Genomic DNA, 8832 nt, shown 5'->3' on the forward strand with positions numbered 1-8832 from the left:
ATCATTTTGGTTAAAGAAATGTTAATATTATTAACACAGAGGAAACCAAAGCTGTGCTGGCAGGGCTCTGACAGATCTATCATTCTTCCAGTGCAGATGTGAACTTCACATTGCCACAATGCTGGCAGAAAAATGGTCATGTATATTTCTTTTTTAATCATTAACCACTTAGAGGACACTATAGGTTGTTAACAACCTTCATAATTAAGTCAATATTGCAACTACTGAAAGTGTGGGTCTTTATGGAAGAAAGAATGAGAAATATTCTACAAATATTTACCTCATCGTTTTCTCACTTATGCCTTTGTAAATGTAATATTATTATTCCCATTTTACAGATGAGGAAGAGGAACCTGAAAGCAAAATACTAGTTCAATAATTATGGAAAATACTTAAAACAAACAACAAACAATTCAGGAGCATGGTGGCATCCCTGGACAAAACATATTACTCTAAATGTAATAAAGAGGCAAATCTTACCAATGAATCCAATGAAATAAAAATATTCAGCAGTCAAAAATTACATTTAATCCCAAGTTCATTTTTATTGTGGCTGAAAATATAAAACCAGTTCACACAATTAAATAAGGACTAACTAGTAGAAGGGATTCTGCAGAGAGGCATGAAATGCCAAAAACACATTTTTTTTTATTCAAGAGTTCAGAAACTATATTGGGACTCATGCATAAACTCACCCAATGGCCTCATTCAATAAAAATTCACAGGCTTCTAATTCATAGTTGTTTTAATCATTGTGAGTGTCCCTGTATGACTCATAGCTTAGGATACACTGCTGCCATCATTTTGCTCTCTCTCATATCTCATTCCAAACAAGGGTATAGTACATAGTATCATGAATAAACATGTAATAAAGATCATGTCTAGTGAAGAGAGCTTGGCTGCTCAGTATAACAAATCCAGTGTAGTAAATTAAAGGTATCACCTTTACCATCAGACTGAAAAAAATACAACAATATTTTTACTTTGATTCACTTTTTGTAAATTTATACTAAAAGATAATATATAGTTGTTATTTTTAGTGTCTCTGTGATTCTACATACATAGTTAGGATATTTTATATTTCAGAGAAAAAAAAGATTCCAAAGGTCTATGTGAACTCCTTGCTCACTAAAGCATCTATTATAGTTGCCCATTTTACAACTAGCCAGACATCTAGAAGTATATAAATAATAAAGGAAACATGAGCTAATGCCAAGTATAAACTAAAGGCTTTATCACAATGTTAGTTAACTGATTAAAGAAAACCTTTTTTTCTTCTCCTTAAGTTGGGGAGTTTAGATGACAATCTGTTGGATGCTACATCAATTAAAAGAGAGCAGTTTATTAAGAGTCTGTTTTATTAGTTCCTTCTGTTCTCACTGATATCTATCTGATAGATGAAGACATTCCAGTAAAAGAAAGGATGTAGAGAGAATTTTATTGATTTCACACTCCTCTTACATGGTGGTGAAAATCACATTGCTGACCAGTGTGTTGGTCATAGTAGAACTGTGTCAACACTATGATGGCACTCAATGGCCATGGGAAACTAACAAAGTTTTAATATCTTACCTAGGCACTCAACTGGGTTTCTCATAGATTAAGACTCTAGAATGAGGGTTCTATGTACCATTTTAAAGTGCCTTGTTTTTTCACTGCAAACTCATCCCCTGAAGTTCTCTGCCTCAATCACTACACTCTAGCATTCTGCAATTTCTAAAACATGTCAGTCATGTTCTAGTTTCAATATATGTGCTCCAGCAATTGCCTCTGTCCTCCTCCTCTAAATAGTCATAAGGCTTCTTCATTACCTGATAGAGCTTTATATACTTGCTTCTTTATTATCCAATTTTCCACTCAAACAGAAGCTTCACAAGGGAAGGAAATGCTTTGTTCAGCACTAAATTCTTGTAACTTAGGATATGTTCTTGTCAAATTTAGTACACAATAAAGATTTTTGAAAAAGTATAATACATACATTTTCATGTAGCCAATGGCTATTTTGTTGAATAGTATATTATCTTATGTTCTTCTTTTTTTTTTTTTTTCATTTTGTCTGATTCAGGAAAAGAAATTAAACCTAAATCAAAAATCAATGTTCATTAGCTGGCTTGGTAATTGATGTGGCTATAAATAATCATTACTTGCAAATTCAGGACTCTCCTTATGTAGATGAAGGTTGATGATTTTATTTAATTTTATCATCAGAGACCAGACCACATTATTAGTTATTATTATTATTTCAATAATAGCAATAATCACATTATATTGCCAACTGACTTCAGTGCTCTCTCCATTCCTCTAATGGAGAATTTTGTACTTCTTCAACATTGTGTTTGTCACTTGGCTTGTGTAGGTAGAGTTTACCAGTTTTTGGGACCTTTGTTAATCATCATTTGAAAGCCGTGGAGAGTATGAAATAAGTATGCTTTGACTCTCCCCTTCTCTTAGAAGTTTCCACTGGGATGCTGTTTTTAATCTCACATTCCCTCCTGAGTCATGACAGGGGGTTGCTATGTGAAAACCTTGGGGTTGAGCCTATCTAAACAAAATAAATATGCAGACTTCTTCATATTTAGGGAAAAATATAACTATGGAACTCCTGGAATCCCAAGTCTTTCAATGAAATCAATGTCATTTCAATAAATTAAGAAATATTTTAAATGCAGAATACTGTTACAATCTAATTTTTAACTAGGAAAATTCTTTAAACTAAAATATGCTTTCTTAAAATTAAGAGGAGTGATAATTTTTCCAAGAAATATCAGCTATTTAGTTCTCAAACTCTGCCAACTGACAAAATTTCCATTTGGATTGTCAGATTTATTATGGGAAATGAAGGGCAAGCTTTGCCTGATACAGCTTAGGTTCTCAAGAGTGACAATACAATCAATAAAAATTGTCCCCATTAGGGAGTACACGTTTTTCTTTCTTTTCTTTTCTTTTCTTTTTTTAAGGATCGAGGGAGAGTCAATCATGGGCCATGGGAAATATTGGTCAGAAAAGCTGTACTGGCAAAGCATATTTACTGGATACCAATTAGAGAGTAATTAGAGAATTATTAAACTGGATGAGAATGTAGATTATATTGTCACAAAGTTTCCAGATAGAGCTTGAGTACTGATTGTGAGATAGATCTTCATTATGGTAGAATTCTATTCAATATACATAGAAGGAATAATGAAGGAAATAGAAAAATTAGCAATGGAACTGCAGATCAAAAATAGTTGCAGAACGCATCCACTGAATAATGCTAAAATTACTGAGCAAGGTATCATTTGAGTCTACAATCATGGATTTTGAAGACCACATTTTTATACATTATAGCAGATAAATATCTGTTTTCTACATACTATGCTACTTTATTTCCTTTATGTTTAAAGCCAATCCAATTTTTGTATAAATATCATGGAGGTATACTGAAGCCAATTTTTATTCTCTCTTGAGATCCAATTACACTCATGTTTACCCAACTATACATCAGAGAAATTTCATTGACACATTTAAATTGGCTATGCTTGGAATATTCACTCCATGGAAATCAGCAAATACTGCAGATCAGGGCTTTTTAGCTTATTTAGCAGAGATCTGATTGTTAAACATTTAACAGCACACAGCTGAATCACATCCCTTTTTCAAATCTTTGCACAAATTTTTAAAATATATTTTGCTGTTTGTAATTATAAATAGCCCTCATTATGTTATCTTTCAGGAAGCAGACATAATGATAAATTTATGTAAAATATCTCTGCCATTAGATACAACAATGCTAATGTTGTGAACTTGTCATAATAAAATTATGAAAATAAAATATTTTAACTATTTTTAAAATTGCCAAAAGTGGCCGCTACCTAAATATATTCTAACAGTTGTTTACTTAACTAATTGCATGCCTTAATAGTAAAATATTACATGGGTATTAAAGAGTATGTTTCTATTTACTGATATTAAAATATAATATAATTGATTAAAAAATGAATCCTGTTAAATAAGTACTATAACAATAACTGGTTTTTATATGTTCACTTCATGATCCATACATCAAAGACAAAACAGAAAAGCTGAAATTGCATATGCCAAGATGTTAACAGTACTTATATTTGGGTGGTATTACAGTTGATGCATCTAAAGATCAGGGGAACAGAATTCACATTATGTTATGCAAAATATCTGTTTTAATAATTTATGAGACTTTCAAAGAACATACCAGCCCATAAATAGGGGGAAATAAAGCTATTAATAGAAGCTATGTCCTAGAGTCCCAGATGTCTGAAGTTAGTAGACAAAGACTTCAAAGCAGTCACAATAAAAATGTTCAAAATATTAAAAGGAATCATGTTTAAAAGGTCAAAAGAAAGTATAATTACAATAATTCCTCAAGTAAAAATAAAGAGTAATTATTGAAAAATTGAAATTCTGGAGTTGATAAATAAATGACTGAAAATATTAAAAGGTCCCTAGATGGGTACACCAGAAGATTTGTGTTTGTAGAATAAAGAATTATTAGACTTGAAAATAGATGGATATCGATTATCTAAGCTAAAAACAAAGGAAAATTGAAGGAAAATGAACAGAGCCTTGAGACCTGTGGGACCTAATGGGAATTTGAGAAGAAAATGAGAGAGGAAAAGGGGGCAGAAATAATAACTGCAGAATAATGGTTGAAAACTTACTGAAATTGATGAAAAACTTAAATCTATAACATTCAAGAACTTCAACAGGAGCCAAGTATTATTAACACAAACATATCCATGCATAGGCACATCATTCTTAAACTGGTGAGAGAAAGAAAGAAAATCTTGAAAGCAGCTAGATAATTGATTTCCAAATGTCCATCAACCAATAAATAGATTTTAAAAATATAGAATATCCTTACAAACAAATACCATTCAGCAATAAAAAGTTATGGGCTTATAATGTACACTACAACACAGATGAATTGCACATACAAAATAACATTATGCTGAGTGAAAGATGCTAGGCACAAAAGATTACATATTGTATGATTTTCTTTTTATCTGAAAATTTCCCCAAAACAAATCCATGAGACAGAATGAAGATTAGCAGTTGCCTGAAGCTTTATGTGGGACTGAGAATTGGCGAGAGGGAAATTTTTGTGGGGAAAGAAATATTTTATAACTGGATCACGGTTATTTTTGCATGATGATACATTATTTAAAACCATTGATTTTTTAAACTTATAAACTCAGAAATAAATAATGATGATGGGTGTGGAACTCTGCAAATTTACTCAAATAAATTTGCTTAAAATCCATTTACCTACAGAAGATGAATTTTTATGGTATATAAGTTAAACCTCAAGAAAACTGTTAAAAGCACCATAAAGTAACTATATTAGGATTTTTCTGATGTTATGATTCTCAATTTACTCAGCTGGTATAAATTCTGTAGCTTATTTATCACCTCACCCATTGTACAAATATTGAAATACAGCTGAATTTTCTGTAATGAAACTATGAACCAAATTAGATTTTATGTTTATGCTGTTTTATGTAATGGTTAAGAGTGTGGGCTTTTGAGTCAAACTCATGGTTTGAATCCCATCTGTTGCATGTATCAGTTGTAACAACTTGGCAATTTGTTTAATCTTCCCAAAGATTCAATTACCTTACATGCAAAAAAAGCTTTAAAATGAAAATTCTATTTTAAATAGGGTTAAAAAAATGAATAGATTGTTATGATCATTCAATTACATAAAGCCTATACTATGTTACTTAGCACGTTGGTAGAAATATAAAATACTTCCTAAAAAAATAACACCTGTAAATTTAAATCCTTTCCATTTTTACTACTGATTTTAATTAAGACTTTTGCCATAAATCAATTTACAATCAGAAATGGATATTTTTTCTCAAAATTGTGGTCATGGGAGATGCTAAATAGCTCATAATGTTTTCCTGTTTTAGGAATTGTGATGATGTTTGACTTTGGTCTAAGAATCATTTCAATGTTACATTTCCACAGATCATAATCGTTTTCTTCTTCTTTCCTTAAGGTAATTATTTGGCCACTATAGTAATAGGCAGTTTCTGATGAGTGTGCTGGACATTAGAAGCCACCAGCTTTCAGGAGAGGTTTCTGTTTGATATGTTGGTTCCTGATTCTTTCCTTCCCTCAGTGGTTAATGTGCCCAAGTCACATTCCAGAAAGACCACACTGGATTCTTGTGCTGTGTTTCATGTCACTGTAGTATGTTGCTTTTTCAGGAAGTCTTTCTGATTATGTATGATTCTTAAGTGATATTTAAGCCATGAATGCATAGAAAATACAGCATAGCAATACTATACCATATCTTTTTCATGCAGCCCCTCTATTCTCCAGCTCATCCTCTCTTGATTTTCCATCTCACCTCATTTGTATTGTGATTGTATTTTCATTAGTGATGCCACCTTTGAACATACCCTCTCATATCATACTATTTGACACAAAGCAATATGTTTTTTTATATTATCTGCATGAGGAAATACTTCTTCCTTCTTTAACCTCTCATTTGTTCTCTCTATATTTCCTACAAGACTACCTCTTTGTATTTACTTGGTAAAAGGGGTGACTATACATTTAAAGATATAGTGATTTTGCAGTGTTTAATGCTAATTCCTCTAGGAATTTTCTTTTCTACTTTTTTTTAACATGGCACTTTTTTGAATGTGAACAACAAATGAAAGAAACAGATGAAACCCAATTCCCCTGATTGAAAGCAGAAAGGAGTTATAAATCAGACAGGAATGGGGAATAGTTAATCTTGATTTTTTAAAGAAACTTCTGAAGATTAAGAAACTCAGAAATTTCCTTCCAAATAAAGTTGCAAACAGGTCACTATTAGTTTGTACAATGCAAAATTTAAAGGCACATAGACTTGATAAAATTTTGTCATTAAACTGAGTGTTTTAACATTCTCTCACTACTTCAGGATCTAACTGAAGTCAAGTGATTTCTGGCATATTTTTCACAGCATCAGGTACATGGCTAGTCTAAAGGTTCAAACATTTGATAGTAAAGTGATAATCATCATTCTCCTTCATTGGAAATGCCCAGTGTGGATAAATGTACACATACACATTATTACATTACTTTATTATCACATTTGTTTGAACCAACGGTTTTTACATAGAGAAATAATTATTTTATTTAACTTACTTGACTTGAAAATTAAATTGAAATGCTGACATCCTAGCATATACTAGATCTGGCTGAATCTAACATATTTCATTGGTCTTATTTGGCTACACACAGTATCATGGTCTTCAAAGCACTGCTTCTTAAATCCAAAGATTAGCATTTGAGGACCATCTTAATAGCTGACAAAATAATTCATTTGATGGGGCAAATATTCATCTTTATCATGTCACCCTTATTCCATGTTTCAATAGACAACCTAACTAGGAAATACTTCATCAGGATCCAAAGTTTACCCTATATACTAAAAAATATACTGGTGATATATTTTATAATATTCCATGAAAATAAAATTCTGTGTGTGCCAAATGTATATTAAGATGGAAATACAACAAAACAAAGTGGAAAATGGTATTGAATGTGGGCTGAATAATATGATACATATTAACTCATAATCTCCACTAACACCAATATAGCTTTCTCATACTTTTCCATTCTCTAACCAAGGGGAAGAAAAGATTGACATAAAAACTGCACTAAAAATGTCAATATTAAGGCAAACTCAAAGATACCCAATTATAATTTTCCATGTCTGAGTCTAATTTTGTCTTGACTATTTGCATTTCTTTTCCAATATGAGTGTTATGACTAAAGTTTTTGGTGTCTATGGCTGAAGAAACTACTCAGCATTGGAACCCACTTATAAGTGAAGTGAACATTTCCATAGAATGCTAATTTGATTGGTCATATATTTCTTCTGGTCTACTCTTTGCTATTTGTTGACATCATATTCCCCTCTGAAGTTTATTAAATATATGATTCATTAATCTTTACCAGGTGATTCTAATTTTATGTCTGACATATAGCCTGGTCACCTATATATATTCACAGTTGTAAAATAGATGTTGATGTACACTGACTGATCAAGAAATATCTAAAAGCAGAAAAAAAAAATCTTAAACAAAATAATTTTCCTATTATTACCTGAGGAACATTCCTTAATACAGTCCAATAAATGTCTAAGAATAACACAATCCAGCATATTTACTACAGCTACAATATAATACTGATACTAACAGTAGAGAGAAATGAAAATCTTTTCAAAATCTACTGAATTTGTTAATCAAATATATCCAACATGAAATATCCAACATGAAAACATGTAAACTGGTAGTGCCCTGTGTCTTTCATACAAATGCATAAATTCTATTAATTGGAATAAAATAATTTCTATCCTGTTCTGTTTCTTAGAATTCAGAATATGAATACCATAGTTTAAATTTTTCTATTCAAAAATATTGAGAAGCTTAGGAAATTTTATTTTAAATATACTTATTGGTCCAATCTGGCTAGCTTAGCTGAAACAAGGATTTTAGCAATCTGCTATTGCAGTTATTTGAAATGTAATAATTTACTATACCAAGCCATATATAGATACAAGGTAAGAAGGAAGCAAAATAGGATTGTTTTAATTTTCTCATCCATATTTTGTTGCTCTATTCAAATTTATTTGATTTTTTTAACTTATGTTTCCTTTGACTTCTAGAAATATTTATTCCAAAACTGGCTGGCTACTTACTCATGGGGAAAATTAGTGAATACTCCATTTGTTTATTAGCTGCACAATTTCAAGAACTTCAGCTTATTTTTTAATTTGATTTTCTCAATATCCTAGCCTCTCTTAATTCTCAGTCT

The sequence above is a fragment of the Choloepus didactylus genome, chromosome 16 (assembly GCF_015220235.1).
Source record: "Choloepus didactylus isolate mChoDid1 chromosome 16, mChoDid1.pri, whole genome shotgun sequence".
Lineage (NCBI taxonomy): Eukaryota > Metazoa > Chordata > Mammalia > Pilosa > Megalonychidae > Choloepus > Choloepus didactylus.